At 41.4% G+C, this 14356-nt stretch overlaps 1 protein-coding gene across 3 annotated transcripts in view; it reads left to right on the top strand.

Moving 5' to 3' along the window:
• RELN (reelin) overlaps window positions 1–14356 on the top strand; it is a 273059-nt gene that overhangs the window by 61638 nt on the left and 197065 nt on the right. The window lies entirely within an intron of this gene.

The raw sequence follows: 14356 nt of genomic DNA, 5'->3' as shown, positions 1-14356 counted from the left end.
ATCATGGTTCACTGCAGTTTCCATCACCAGACATTGGTGGAGTCACTACTTCCCAGTGGCAAACCATGGCTTTGCTGGTTTCTGTGATTGTAGACCCACCATTGTTACTTACCTATCTCAGTTTAGGATAATCCTGCAGCCAGATGACATTTATTTGTCCTTCCCTGATATCAGTTACCTTCACGGTCTCAAAGAACCTGGAGAAGCACCAAAAGAAAATGACCTTACCTTTCCTGCCACTGCTTCTCAGTGATTTACCATGACCTCTCTTCACTTCAGCCCACTCTATTTTTTAGCTATCCCTGACAATATGACTGTGCTGAAACTGTCTGCCCAAGTTACCCATCTCTAAAAATTTCCATTTTCCCACACTGCGTAGAATTAGTTATAAAAAAAATTAAAATGTCTGAATGCCACATCTGCTGTGAATATATGGATCTGGGAATTTGTTTTGGCTCATGGACATGAGTCTTTCTTGGTAGTGAGTGCAAAAAGAAGGTGCTTGCTGACAAGAAGAAGAATTTCTTCCTTTTCTTCTTAATTGTACTTTAAGAGTAGCTGAGGAGAATCACAGTCTGTTTTTGCTACATATATCATTTTTTTGTGTGTTTTGTTTTTCTATTTTTCTATCAAGGCATTCTTGGAATTTTTGTGTAACTGAATGGGACACAAGTTATAAGATAGCATTCTGTGGAGCCCATCACAGGCAGCTATCTCTCTGCTTTGTTTATTAAAGGAGTGTAATCATCTATTGTGTGAGGACTGCCTCATTAAGCATTTTAAGTTTAGCTTTGAGTGGTCTGAATCATACCCATGGAAGTTATCAGGGGCTAACTCAGCTAACCCAGTGTTTACTCAGCTTTTGTAAGAGTTTCATAACTTTATATGTTCTTATCAGTAGCTGACCTTAGTAGGTTAAAGCTAATTTGGAAATGTCCATGTGAGCCTAATTATTCACAGGAGTGATTTCAGCTTGGACAGACACAGTGGTAAGGTAGTTCAAGCAGAAGTGGCTGGTAACAGTTTGACAGCTCTGGGCTTAGCTCAGTGTAGGAAGGAACAAGAGAAACAAAAGCATGCAAAAGTTGGAAGATAATATTACTTGACTTTGATCTTTCCATTGTTATTCTTACCTTGTGACTATAAAATACACTTTGTGCTTAGATAATTTGTGAAGAGCTATCTGTATTCTGTGCTATGCTGCAGAGTACCAGCAGCCCTTGAGCTTTTGATAGATTCCAAATACAACCTCCAGCTCAAGTTGTGCACTGCTAGTAGTTCAAAATATTCACAAGAACGATAGATGGAAAATTAATTCTAGAAATTATTTCCAAGTGAATTATGGTGATTCATTAAGATAAACTGCAAAATAAAGACTAGACAGTGCTACAAGCATGGATTGTATCAAATTCATTACAGAACCAATTACGAATCACAAATGTTCTGTCTCAAAAATGTTACAAAATGAAGTCATTAGGAGCTATGAACAGCTGTACATTACATTTAGAGTTAATATTTGGTGATCTCAAATAAAAGCATGAACCTACATCTGCCTTTATGACAGAGGAAATCTCTGTTCTTGTAGAATATAGCATATAAGCAATATGCCAGTTGTACTGGACTGCACAGACCTACATGATTCATTTTTCTGTGGTTGTTGACAATGAAACCATTGGTACTTCCCTAGATTTTCTGATTTTCAAGTTTCTTACCAAATTAAAAAACTAAAAGATATGTGTTTTGTACTAATCTGAGATTTTAACTTTTTTTCTTGATAATTTTCATTTGACCCAAACAGAAAAGTTATATTTCTGCCAGTTGAGAGAAAAGCAGCCGTATTACATACTCCTATTGCTCCAGAAAGTATCCTAACCCATGGGGAAAGATACAGTATACCTCTGATTGGCAGAATTGTTCTACTTTGAATTAGTAATTAAAAACTAATTGGCAAGGGGAACGTCAAGGGCTATGAAATTCCCTCAACATGCATGTGTAGATGGAAGAAGAAAGAGTGGCCAGCTCATGGGGCAACCTGCTTGGACTTGGAGCATCTCACTGGTGCTGGCCACTCCTAAGTATTCAGTATGGTTAACCAGCTGCCACTCCTGGAAGGGCACCGCCTTGGGTTGTGGGACGTGAGGGCATTCCTGGCTCCTTCCAGTCTTTGCATGCTTGTAGACACTGAGCAGCTTCCTCAGGAGGCCACCGTGTTTCCTTCAGCTCACTTCAGTTTTGTCTCCATTTGGGTTGACCCATATGAAATTAGGTTTCAGTCTTTCCAAGCAGCACAGTTTATTCCATATAGTGTCCTTTTTCAAAGTTGCTCTGGTCACTGCATTCAAGGGGTGCTGAAATGCCCTGTGAGCAGTCATTTCATTTTTCCAGACCATAATGTCTGGCGTGTTTGGCCCGTGTTGGTATGTCAGCTGAAAACACCCCAGTCTATTCAGATTTGACAAGCTTATTATTTACCAACAACACCCTTTTGGTTATATACCAGTGCCAGAAGCTCTAATTCTGTTGATAAATTCATAGATGCTTTCCATCAGCCCTGTGTACCACATGGATGTCCGTGTGTTAGAATAGAGAACGCGTACATATGAAGAAGGGTTAATATTTGTGAAAGCTTATGGTACAGTCTGAGATCACATCAGACCTGCAAAGTATTTAGAAATCCTTCCAAGAAAACAAATCAATTGTTGTACATAGCAGGGCTGGTGAATGGAAATTAGAAAACCTGCTCATTTTCTGAGTTATTAATCTGCCCTGAACAGGAAAACAATGTAGTTGAGAACTTGAGATGGAGAGTTAATTTTGTCCCTTTTCCCTCACACTTTTCTGTTGATTTCATTATCTGCAAAACAACAAAAAAATGGGAACTTCCTTGTGGGGCTGCAGCTTTTTTGGGCTATTTTTCTTGCTAAGGGCAGATTTGCAGCTCAAAAAGCAGGGCCATGCCTTGATCTTCATATTTTTATCCTTCCCCTTATATGTTAATGGGACTGCTGCTCCCTTGTGCAACTCTCTGGTGTGTTGCTTTGACTTACTGTACTTGTTAAACCTTTTCTAAAACTGCTATAAGATCTTGGAGTATTTATCCCACTATGGTCCCAGTTGGGTTTGCTTGCTCAAAGAGGCAGGCTTGCAGCTAAGCATTCATTCATGGAACTGAATTACGTTTTAAGTTTGAATATGTGTGTCCAATTGTAGACTTGCATCACTGGGAGTACCCAGGGTTGGGAGTACCCAGGGTCCTCCAGTCTAACTGACCCCTGCGTGTCACAACCCACGTATGTTTTCCTAATTCTGTCCCGGATCTTGAAATGCAATCCAGACCTCTTTGATGTGATCACTTGCTTAGTTTTGTCCTCATCATCCCGTAGCACTACCTGCAATTTTCTTCTTGCCAACAATGCCATAGGAGTGGTTTGGAGGATGTATAGCCTCTGTACTCTCATTCTGTAGCATGCAATTTTTGCATCAGTGTGCCATTAGCTGCTTCAGTGTGAACACTGACCAGTCTCTAGATGTGAATATGTTTTACTGGTTTAAAATTTCTTTCTATAAGTTCTTTTAAAATACATCTTGTCTTCCAAAAAGTGTAGGCCCAGGTGATGGCTGTACCTACGAGCATGCTGCCTGATCAGAACCAAGGTAACTCACAGTTTCAGGGAGATCTTTAGGGCCATGAAGGTGATCAGAGGGCTGCAGCACCTCCCCTATGCAGAAAGGTTGAGGGAGTTGTGCTTGTTCAGCCCAGAGAAAAGAAGGCTCTGGGAAGACCTCACCATGGCCTTCAGGTACTTAAAAGGAGCTTACAAACAGGAGAGAGACTGAACTTTCGCAACAGGACAAGGAGAGATGGTTTTAAACTAAAAAAGGGAAGATTTTGGTTAGATGCTAGAAGGAAATTAATTACTCAGAGAGCAATGAGGCACTGGCACAGCTGCCCAGAGAAGTTATGGATGCCCTATCCCTGGAGACATTCACATCCAAGTTGGTTGGGATCCTGGACAATCTGATCTGGTGAATGGCAGCCCTGCCCACAGCACAGAGTTAGAATTGGACTTTAAGTTTCCTTCCAACCTAAACCATTCTGTGATTCTATGATTCTATGATCTTTGGCTGGTGGAAAGGATATTTGAGCCACAAAACAGCGAGGTCTTGTGCGCAGGATGTGCACAGGACCACCACCTCTCGCTGTCTCTGCTGGGACACCATTGGGTCCTGCATGGTATGTTAAGATCCTTGCTTGAGCATGAAATGGCTGCAGAAGTTTAGCCTTTAACATTTGGTAGTAGAGTGGTCTTTTGAGGAGAAGACTTCAAGAACAGCAGTATTTTTTTCCCCAGAATTACTGTTGACATTGAATGACAGTTTACAAGAGGGTTCCTGGTTCTTAGCAACCTTTATTTGCTTTGTTCATATCTGAGCTGCAAGTGCTCTTGCCTATTTGTGATTGATAGTATTTTGTCTAGAAGGGGTAATTTCCAGGCAAAGGAATGAAATGCAGAATTACTTTCTTCTCTATTTTCTCTCTACTCTTAATTGTGACAGTTATGTGTTGTCAGAAATAGAAGCATGGAAGTACAGTATTCTGTCTGTTACATGTATGTCTTAATATATACCATTTGGCTGAAGGGCATTGCACCAGATTTGTTCTCACTAGTGATTTTTTTATCACTTAAGTTAGAAGTAGTACTATGGAAATGAATGAGTAAAATAATTTTTTAACCCTTTGGTCTTGTTGGCTGTAATTATTCCTGCTTGATTTTGTGTACAAAATTTTGTGTTTAAGTTTTTTTTCCTGATGGTTTGGCTGCTATTCACATTTGTTAGCTTGTAGCATGTATTCTGAGGAGTTTTCTTCTTAATGTGCACCATCCTGCTGGCCCCATGGAAATTCAGGCTGCTGGGTATGCTGCTCTTTCCATTATTAGCTGCTCAGTGCAATACTCTGCATTACAAGCATTACAGTGCCTTGTTGGTTAGTGGGGGAGATGCAGCGTGAAGTGTGAAAGGGTAGGATCACAGCAGTTTTAAGATAGAGCAGTAGGAAAAGTAAACTATTGTCCATTTCACAAGGGAAAGGGAACAATGACGGTTCCCTTTTTTTTTTTTTTTTTTGCAGTTATCCAGTTTCAGTTTTCTGTTTTGTTCTGCAGTCATCATAGAAAAAGATGTTAAAGATGAATAAAGGACCTGAACGACTATTTGGGACTTCTTAGATTGTGATTTTTATTTAATTGCTAAAAATACCACAGAAGTCTGAATACTGTAACTGATACATCTAGTGGTGAAAGAAAGTCGGAGAGGGTGGAAGTTGGCCTCTTCTCTAGGTAACAATGACAGGATGAGAGGTGATGGCTTTAATTTGTGCGAGGGGAGGTTCAGGTTGGATAACTGGAAAGATTTCTTCTTGGAAATAGTGGTGAGGCATTGGAGCAGGCTGCCCAGGGAGGTGGTGGAGTCACCGTCCCTGGAGGTGTTCAAGAAACATGGAGATGTGGCACATGGGCATGATGGGACGGGTTCATAGTTGGACTAGATGATCTCACTGGTCTTTTATAGCCTTAATGACTCTATGATTCTGTGATAAGTGTGTAACGGGAAAACACTTTGACTTTCAACCTCTTGCCTTACAGAGCAGCTGTGTGTCAACAGTTCTGCTCCAGCCAAAAGATGTTCCCCCCATGCACTGGCCTAGTGGCACTGAGATGACACTGCACAGCCAGGAGGTGGGCTGTGGAATGTGGAAATGCATGTGCTCTGGTACAGTCTGATGTTTTCAATTTCTATTCCCAAGCATCCCCAGCACGGAGGGGACACCTTGCTTGCTACTCAAACCTGTGGCTCTAATGGATTTGTCATTATATAGAGGTGAACCCAGCAGGTCTTGGCTAGTGTCAGAATGCTTTTGGATTGTGCATTCAGTGGGCACAACTGTACTCCCATCCATGGTTAATGTGATCTGAGCATTGATAGTGGTAGCTTTAAGCCAGTAGTGCTGAATCTCAGCATAATTTCAAAGAAATAACTCCCAAAGATTGGTAATTTTCATTGAATTCTTTCTTGCAACCCACAAAACCATCTCCCACATCACTGCTGAACTACTCAGTGAAATGCATTTGTCAACTCATTCGGCTCCCTGCTAAGTCTCACTCTTCACTGAGTGCTGCAAGTGCTATGGCTGGTATTTTCACACTGTGTGTACTGGAGTGGCTCTTGGTTTTTGTGTGTAAGAAGATAAAACCGTATTCTTTTGTGTTTGTAGCCAGCTCTTCCTGTGTGGATGTGTAACTGCAGCACGTAGTCCTTGCTGGGCTGCAAGCCCAGAGAGAGTCATAGAATCATGGAATGGCTTGGTTTGGAAGCCAGCCCACCAGCCCCAACCCCTGCCGTGGGCTGGCTGCCCCCCACCAGCTCAGGCTGCCCAGGGCCCCATCCAACCCAACCCTGAGCACCTCCAGGGATGGGGCACCCACAGTTCTATGGGCAGCTGTGCCAGGGCCTCACTGCTCTCTGAATAATGAATTTCCTCCTAATATCTAACCTAAATCTCCTATCTTTTCATTTAAAATCATTTATGGAGATGTGGAGCCTGGAGAATCTCTCACTGGTGAGGGACACTTTGGGATTCCTGTGCACAATTCATATTTACAGGTTCACTTTCAGATACCTGGATAAGGAATTGTGGAACAGAACAAAACAATTTGCATAATAGCATCACTGCAAAGCAACAAATAATGTCTGCAAATGATGAATTCTCCATCTTTAGAACAATTTCCATGGAGGTCCCTGTGGGTTCATTATGAAGGCATCCTTATTGATTGGTTTGACTGATATAATTTGCTTTGGAGGAAACTATCAATTTTAAACATCAGAGTTAACTGCTTATGTCAATAACAGAGATAGAAAGTATAATTAGGGACAGCACAAAGAAGATACTGACACTGAGTGCATCCTTTGGTGACTGAGACAGTGATGGTAATGTGGGCACATGCAGAAGATGTCTACAGGCAAAGGATCAAAAAGGAGGAAATGCATTACAAGGCAAACTGCTGCTAGCAACTATTAAGTTCGTTAAAAAATAAATTAAAAAGAGTCTTAAGGTTTTGTAGGTAAGACCTTGAAGCCATTATCCCTATTAGTCACACTAGGCTATGGAAAAGCAACCAGGATACCAGGATGTGTCACCATCAACAGTACAGCCAAAGACTGGGTGTTGTCCAACGGAAAGCACTCAGCCTAGCACAGCTGGACTATGCTGTGAAGATTATTTTTTTTCTGGAAGGTAATGCTTTGTGAAGGATTACTGTGTTGTAGATGTCACCAGAATGTATGCATGCTGTAAATGAACTTTGGGCAGTTACATTGATATTGAGGTGTGCAGCTGTTTTTTTGTTACACAGTGATGTTCTTTTGGATGTTACCTTGGCTATGGAGTGGGGCCGTCTGGTCAGTGTGGGGCTTTGTGTAAGGAGGAGATCAGGATGGTTCTATCAGTTTGCAGTTTCATTTCTACTAGGGCAACTTTAGAGCAATTTGTTTATCTTCAGTGCTGCCTTCATGAATTGTCACACAGCCCTGGGAATGAGCCTGGTGGGAGCCATGTACGACAGTTCAGCATGGTGGTCCCTTGTCACACCAATTGTTGACACAAACCCAATCCAGTGATGAGTCCAATGGTTGGCTCCTGGGATGTGTGCTGAGGTATGTGGAGTGGAAGGATAAGTTGTACAGGAGTTGTCCGTATGGATGAGACACTCACCTACCGAACACAAAAACATTAAAAAAAGAGCAGGTGCAGTGCAGGGACAGCTGCTCTCCTGCAAGAGGGTGAGCTGGAATGCATTGCTAAAATAGACGTATGAAAAGCTAGCACAGGATGAAGGTATCAGCCTAACAGCTTCTATAAAGAAAAATACAAAAGTTACTATTATAAAACACACTAGAGCTGTTAGTGAACATTTAAAATAGATTTTGGCTCAAGCCTTTGAGAAGAGTTTTTTTCTTCTGTACTTCAGCAACACAGAAGCTTATTAGCATTTTCTATTTATACTACTGCTGGTCCCTGTTTACTGTTACTAAATCTACTTGCCTTGGAGCGCTTAGTCCCGTGTTGCTCTCTGTGGAACACTTGGGCTTCAGCTGTAAATTGCCCTCTTCTCGCCCTCCAGTGCCACCGACACCCACCCAGAGGCTGCACCTCCACCCCTGCCTCTCACAGCCCATCGCTACACAAGGGGCTCATTCAGCCTCTTGGGGAATTATGCAAATGAAAGGCGATATTCTCCTCCCCGTGCACCACAATTTCCATATGTGTAACCTCTGTTAGGTTTAATGAGACTGGCACTCATAAATCCCCAAGATGAAATTATACCCTTAAGTGGCTTCTAACAAAAGGCTGCTCAAAAGTTTTGATTAACAATCGCTTAAAAGTAGAACATGAAAGAGAGATTGAGCAAAAAAATATTCTCCCTTTCAGAGCAAGTTTTGTAAATCTGTATTTTAGAGGCTAATTCCTGCAAACCTGCTTGTCAACTGAAGTGCTCCCTTCAGGAAGTACTCAAAAAACATGAACATAAAGCACTACTCTTGCTGGCATCTAAATAGTCCTGACCTGGGTCCCAAATTGTGAACGTAATTCAAATGCAAACTTGCAGAAAATTGTTGTTTCCAGGACTATAAAGAAAATACATTCAATATTTTGTAAAATAAATACTTCCGTCCCCAGCTGCTCAGCACAGCAGTGCCCCAGGGGTTCAGTTTGCCGCATTCAGGCTCCACTTGGCTGCTGACCACAAAAGGAGTTAAGGATTTTAGTGACAGCCTTTATTAAGTTGTTATATGGCTATTTGTTCTTTTTCTACTTCTAGTTTGTGGATGGTATTTTCCCCAGCATTGCATAGGATGAAATAATCTATTATGTAACGATGAAGCAGTAATAATAACAGTTAAATACATGCATGACTTCAAGAAAGATGAAGGTAATATATTGCTGGTGGAAGACCACAGCTCACGGTCTTTTCTTTCCTCGTACTCTTTAATAATTTATCAAATCACCCTGACCCTTGACTGATCACAGGGGCCACCAAGCGCTTTAGCAGTCTGTTGCTATCAAACAAGATGTGTTTTTCCCGTGAAGCAGAATTAAATCAATCAAAAAAAATCAATGGGCAACTTCATCGTTTAGCTCAGTGAGTACAGCTCACTTAGGGCCAGACTCTGCACCATTACTCACTTTGAAGGGACTTGTGTGGGTAGTTCAGCTGCCTACAGAAGGTTGCTTGCCTTCTGTACAGACCGCAGAATGAGCTCCTAATTGTGTATGTGTATTCATCTTTTAGAAACAGCAGGATAGTTGCCAACTCCAGGTAATTCTTTACTCCCAGTCATCCTTTTAAGTGCAAACTGCTGATGGTTTTCATAAACATACACATGTATTACTATAAGTACATGTATATACATTTGATTTTCTCGTACCTATTCGTCTACACAGAGCTTTAGAACTTAATTCAGAATCCTGAAACGGTTTCAGAATATTTTAAAGACACTGCTGAAATATTCTTCCAGCAACCAAAATAAACCATCGCTTCACTTGCTGGAGCATTTGGGGAAAAGACATATTTTGGTTTTATGTCTGTTCTGCAGGTAAGGACCAGAAAGGTGCTTTAAACAGCGAAATAGACATAGGAGAAAGGGAGGTGCCTGGCTCTGGAAACATGGTTTGAAATCTGCAGCTCCAGCAGCTGTGAAATGCACTCAGAGCCCATATACATCCAGTGCACAGATTCTAGCCTAAAAATTTCCTTAGGGCCTGCACTTGGATTGCTGTGAATTCAGGTTTGACAGCTCACTGCTCAGTTGCTGCACAGCCTCTTTTGCTCCCAGATGATGAGGAGAGGTGTGGGGCTCTCCACTGGCCTCCAGAAGGAGCCGTGTTCTGGGCTGGTTCTGGAGGATCCTGATTCTGAGATGTCTTAGAATCATGGAATGGCTGAAGTAGGATGGGTCCCGTAAAGTCATTGAGCTCCAACCCCCCTGCCATGGGCGGGGTTGCCAACCACTACATCAGATTGCCCAGGGGTGTCCTAAAGGTCTGTCCTGCAGGCACAGCTCCTTCCTTCATATTATGAAAGATCATTTGAAGATTATTTTTATTTTCTGTAGGTCAGGAATGATTACTTTCCCAAAGATCCTGGGGTGATTTGGCACTTACAGCTTTATTTTCTTGGTATTTCATAAATATTTTATGTTTGGCATTTTACTGTTGCCCTTATGCACCACTTTGAAAATGGAAAAGCGTAGCAGATGATAATCAATTTAGAGGCAGCAAAATCAAATTGTAGTCATTCATCTTACACCTGTATTTAACATTAATCCTCTTTCCTACTATCATCCTCAATTCATACAGCAAATAAGAAATGGCTGGCTACCTACCATCTGGTTCAGTGCAGGAAATCCTATTGAGACTTATCATGGATGTAAAGCTGAGGACTTTGACATGCAGATGAGATACTTGTGTAAATTATTGGTTTAGGAAACTGCTTTCTAAATAAGAAACCTCATGTAGTTACATCATGTAAATCAGAATTATCACAGATCCACATTTCTCAGATTTAGGAAGCAGAAAAGAATGTTAATTTTACTGCATTTGTCTGCACCATTGGATGCTTCCCAAGCCCTGCCAGAAGAAAAGATTATCTTTTGGCTTCCAGAGGTCCAACTGAGAGAACAGTTCCTATCTTCTTTCCCTGCTCTTTTGGGGAAGGCTCACACCAAGGTTAAAGTTGTCAAGAACTGAGGAACTGTCCTTGCACTCAGATGTCTATTGGCCACTAAAACAACATCGTCGTGTCTTGTTCACCTTCCTGCATACCACCGTATGAAAGAGGCCTAATACTTCCCTGAAATAGTACTAACACTCTACTAATGACTCTGATAACCAGTGGAATAATTTTTCACATGCAAAGATTGAAGCAATGGACTTGTCATCTGACTTTACATTATATTGTCCATTCAGAAAGTTTTCTCCATGTCTGGATTTCTTGTGTTTGATCTACCTCTTGAAATCTACCTCTTCACATAGAGGCTTTTTCACTCAGTGACTCTGAAGAGTGGGTTGAATAGGGCTAAGCACATTTTTGAAAATTTATGCAATAAAAACAGCTGCTGAATTAAATCTTGAGAGGGCTTGAGCACGTCTGCTTCCTCTCCCAGCCGTGTTGTTCACAGGTACAAAACATGTCTGGGACTGGAAGGAATTTACTGGGTCTCCTAAAGGCTCAGAAATTTTAGGGGATGGAGTAGCTGAAAAGTGCAGGTGTCTGGAACACCTCAGTATGATGAATGTACACCAAAAAAAAAAAAAAAAAAAAAAAAAACCAAGGGAAAAGGCACTCCAAGAGATGTTACTGCTGTCTTTGCATGTAGCACTTTTCAGACCTGTGGATGTGTGATGGTCACCAGCTTTTGAGCATTTTGGGATTAAATGAGCTGGCAACATTTGGTTATTTCCAAAAGGCTTTAGAGTGTTTTATACAGACAGATCTTAAAATGTTACCTTAAAAGATTATTACTTTTTTGAACACCAGACTTGAATGAATATGGCTGCACTGGCCAACAGGATATGTTTAGGGTCTAGCATTCAGACGAGGATGCATCTTGCCTGGTTGGAGGGGGAATGGAGAAGGGAAGTGCTGCTTTCCATAGCAAGGTGCTACAAGAAAGCTGGTAGCAAGAGGAGGAAATAACAGTTTCTCTCTTCTTTTTTTTTTTTTTTTTTTTTTCCTTTTTAAATAAGTTCTTGGTAGTAATTGCATTCCTCCATCTTTCACATTTTTATGTTTTGTTGCTTTCATGTTCCCCTTTTCAGCATGAATCTTTTGGTTTTAAGTCTCAGCCAGTTAGATTAAGGTTTTTTAAGCTTCTCTGTGTCTTTCTGTGAAGTATCAGTACTTCATTTTCATGAAATATTCTAAAAACATTGAACTCCAAAGTGGAGTTGACATACCCAGTAGAGGTCCAACAGATAAAGAGTGGTAGTTTTTACTGTAAAAATTATCATGATAAATTATTCATAAAATATAATGCCAAAATAGTGATGCAACCATAACACAGAATTTTGAGTATTCTCTTTGCAATTCATTGACATTTTTGTCTTCAAAAATTCTGAATGAGTTTCTTTTCATTGTTTAGAATTTATTCTAGTCACTGCAAAGTTGTTCTTTTTATAAACTGTAAATCAAAGGGAAAAGAAATTCTCCACAGATGTTGTACGTGTTTGATGTATTAGACACATTTTTGCAGTCTACTGCCTTGAAACCTAGGGAATTCATTAACTCACAAGTTGCTGCCAAGGAAAACAGTCACATTTCCCAAGCTGGTGTGCCTGTCCCTGGCTGCAGGATGTGGGTAGGGCAGTCTTTGTCTTCTCTTGTATTTGGCTGGCTCTGGAGAAAGGGAGATTTCTTCAGACTGAAGTGCTGTTCCTGTTTCTCCCCTCAGTGTATCTGTTATTCAAATAGAGACTAAAGCCTTTAGCTGGCTCTATTTCCCATTAAGCAGCCAGGGATGCTGCTATGTGTGAGCTGGTGCTTTATATAGGTTCTGGAGACCAGTCCCACACTCCTAAGTCACTGGATATTGCCAGAACTTCAGAGAGAAGCCCAAGACCCACAGCTTTGGGAAAAAAGTAGAGATTTCATCTTTCAGCAAAGCAAAACAGTTGTTTTGCCATACACCAAATACCGTACACTCTGTAAGGGTGTATATATAACCGTGGTCATATTTTTGAACGCATCTGTCTCTGTATGTCTTTTCTGGATAAACTCCTGGGCACAAGACAAGCTGGTTTCTTTGACAATGCCACCACCCCAATTAGTCAAAGAAGGCAAATAAAAACTTAAAATGTCAGTGTAGGCTGACAAGAGATGGCCAAAGTCCATATGCACCTGCTATCTTGCAATAAACTAGGATGAGGCAGTAAAATCCATCTCCCTGGGCTTCCCTACCGCTGCTCTCCAGATGTGAGGATCCCACCCAGAGAATCCTGAGCCTTCTCTGCGGCCATACCAACTCAATGAGATCTATCCCTGCCCATGACAGGCACTTGGAACTTCATATTTTTAAGTCTCTTCTAACCCAAATCATTCCATGACTCCATGATTCTATGGCTCCATTTGTAGGGAATTTGAGCTGAGCTATGTAACAGCCTGAATGACGGAATACCTTGTGTATGCATCAGTGGGGAACTAATTGAAAAAGCCTGCATGTGAGGGCTGTGGTCATTTGTAAAAGATACAACCATCACTGCCATCATCCGCTCCTGTCATTCCTGGGACAGATTACTTATACTCGCTGTGGCTTCATTTCTCTCCCAAAACTGAAGCAGGTTTAGAATTTAATAGCCCCCAGGATAAACAATATATATAACCTGAGCTATGGCTCTCACAAGCCCGAGTGGGATTTCAGATGTTGCTTTTGATCTGTAAAACACTCAGCAATTTCCTCACAAGGCCACTCCCAACTGCTTTGGCAGCCTCTGGGGAGGCACAGGAGGAGTAGTTCATGTGGATTCATCTGCCTACGCAGTGAAGGGCTTCTGTGGGCAAACTCCTTCACTGTGGAAGGGTTTAAGAGGATCTGCTGCGTTTGCATTTCAGAACAGCCATCAAAAACAGTTCTTGGGGATTCTGAGAGGCAAAGATAAGGTTTATTTATCTGTTGTTTAAACTACAGCAAAGAACTGTAAGAAATCACAGAATCATAGAATCACAGAATCATTAAGGTTGGAAAGACCACTAGGATTATGTAGTCCAGCCACCAATCCATGCCTGTGACTGCTCTAGAGCATGTCACTCGGTGCAACATCCACCCTTTTCTTGAACACCTCCAGGGACGGTGACTCCACCACCTCCCTGGGCAGCCTGTGCCAGTGCCTCACCACTCTTGCTGAGAAGAAATTGTTCCTAATATTCAACCAGCATAAACTTTCAAAGCAACATAACAGCTAACAGTCACCTTTCAGAGCATGGAGGTACCTGCTACCATTTGCTCTTCCTCTGATACCATTAGCAGTGTTTTAGCCCATGTAACTATTCTTTGAACTGAAGGATCAGTATTTGATGTCACTGGGAAAAAGGCATTTTCTTCTAATAAGCACATTCAAAAGAATAGTTTCAACATTTATTGTTTAATGTGCTGGGATTAAAGGTGTAGTAATCCATTCAAGTAAGATTGCCTGACTTTAAGCCTGGAGGTGTTAAACAAACAACCATGTTTGCACTGATTTGTAGAAAACGACAGAGGGGCTCTGAGGGGGATGGCGACTGATGTCATTATTGCTGTGTTT

Source organism: Gallus gallus, chromosome 1 (genome assembly GCF_016699485.2).
Source record: "Gallus gallus isolate bGalGal1 chromosome 1, bGalGal1.mat.broiler.GRCg7b, whole genome shotgun sequence".
NCBI classification, from domain to species: Eukaryota; Metazoa; Chordata; class Aves; order Galliformes; family Phasianidae; genus Gallus; species Gallus gallus.
This window is presented reverse-complemented; position numbering and strand designations above follow the sequence as displayed.